This window comes from Hoplias malabaricus, chromosome 6, assembly GCF_029633855.1.
Source record: "Hoplias malabaricus isolate fHopMal1 chromosome 6, fHopMal1.hap1, whole genome shotgun sequence".
Lineage (NCBI taxonomy): Eukaryota > Metazoa > Chordata > Actinopteri > Characiformes > Erythrinidae > Hoplias > Hoplias malabaricus.
This window is the reverse complement of record NC_089805.1, coordinates 31,467,628-31,469,364: the sequence shown is the minus strand read 5'-3', so window position 1 is coordinate 31,469,364 and position 1,737 is coordinate 31,467,628. Positions and strand designations below refer to the sequence as shown.

Below are 1,737 nucleotides of genomic sequence, written 5' to 3'. Positions count from 1 at the left end.
TACACATGGTTAATACAAGTAGCATTGATGTAATGCATAGTTCTGTCACCAGACATAATTATGCAAAATAGGCTCTTTTAAGATTTTTTGTTTGTTGAACTAGAGCAGCCCACAAGATGGCAGTAGAGTCAACGCTGAAATTATTATGGCGTTCAATCAGATGTCTGGGTAAAGGTATGGTCATTGCTGAGAACTTTCTCTCTCTCTCTCTCTCTCTCTCTCTCTCTCTCACTCTCTCTCTCTGTTGCTACACAGAGCTTTAGAGACACAAAAACTCAGTTGTTAGCACAGCTCAGTGTCTGTTGTGGATTTTCAGGTTTCTCTGATTTACTATGTAAAGGTAAACGCAATATGATTGGTGTGGGATATTTGTTAGAAATTATTATCGACAATATAAGCTGTAGGCAATTTTTCTTGACAACTGCTCGATCTGATACCACTGAAAATAAATTCGGTTATTTGTGTTTTCCATCTTTTTTTTTTTTTTTTATAACGTGCATATATTTAAAAATATCAGACCTCCAGTAAAAATCAAGTGTTTATCCGTGTTAACATGCTTGTGTCGTGTTCTCATGCTCTAGAAGAGATTTGCAGTAAACAAGCAGTGAATGCTATAATTGAGCAATTACGCATTGAAACGCAGTGTTTCAGAGACAGTCTCAAATGGGTGAATTCAGACAACCCAAGTTTTTTACGTCACAAACCTAAGGACGACCCCTGTCAACTAATGACATGATTGAAAGGTGGGTGGAGATATAAATATAGACTAACATATTCGTAGATATGAACCGAGGTGAATGTAGTGTATAACATTGAAGTCTTAGACCTTTTTCAGGCATTATTTTCTTTCTTTCGTTTTCTTTCTTTCTTTCTTTCTTTACTTACTTATGTATTGGTATATGTATGTGCATGTGTGTATGTATGAAATAGATTGTTAATATTTAATTCTAGTAAGAATTAGAGCTGGGTTTTAGGGACATTATACTAACATCAACATTGTCTTTAATAGCAAGACAAACTTCAATACCCAGAATGCTTAATACAAGAATCTACGGGGGCTCGTATATCTCAGTTAAGTCTCCAGTTGGCGTTTTCTACACAGGTCGTAGTGGATTTTGCAGTGGGGGCGAGAAACGGCGCATATACTCTCTCTCTCTCTCTCTCTCTCTCTCTCGCTCTCGCTCTCTCTCTCTCTTTCGCTCTCTCTCACTCACTCACTGTGTGTTTCTCACGCGCGCGCTCTCGGTCCCCGGGGCGCCTCGGCGTGCAACCGGCGGCACACAGTTTATAAAATCGACGTGAGAAAGTAAACGACAGACTGCGCGCGAGTTGCCCCCCGTGCAGACGCTTTTTTACAAGGTTTATTTGTTTTTTATTTTGTATCAGTTGAGAGGTTTTTTTTGTTGTTGTTGTTCCTTTACCAGATGCTGAGGGTGAGCAGCTCGTTTTTGCGTCGCGAGCCAGCGGTGGAGCAGCATGCGCGAAGCTGTGGAGTGCGCTGTGTCCGCGGACCCCTGCGCTCGTAGACCCTCCGCCGTCCGTTCCCGCGTTTGATCCAGCCAAGGCTGCGCTGATGTGCGCGTGAGGAGCTCGCGCCCACCGCTGCTGCAGCGCGAGCGCGGCGGCGGCAGCGGCGGCGTCTGGCTGCACGGGAGCCAAGATTTGCATAACAGAGGCGCGCCGCAGTACACGAGGGTTTGTGTGTGTTTTTTTTCCTGTTGAAGGCATTTTTCATTA

At 43.5% G+C, this 1,737-nt stretch overlaps 1 protein-coding gene across 2 annotated transcripts in view; it reads left to right on the top strand.

Moving 5' to 3' along the window:
* The first annotated feature begins 1,494 nt into the window (after positions 1 to 1,494).
* Positions 1,495 to 1,737, top strand: part of ahdc1 (AT hook, DNA binding motif, containing 1) — a 27,401-nt gene continuing 27,158 nt past the window's right edge. For both annotated transcript variants that reach the window (XM_066674737.1, XM_066674736.1), the window contains exon 1: positions 1,495 to 1,695. The gene's annotated coding sequence lies outside the window, so the exon portion shown is untranslated. The remainder of the gene's footprint in view (positions 1,696 to 1,737) is intronic.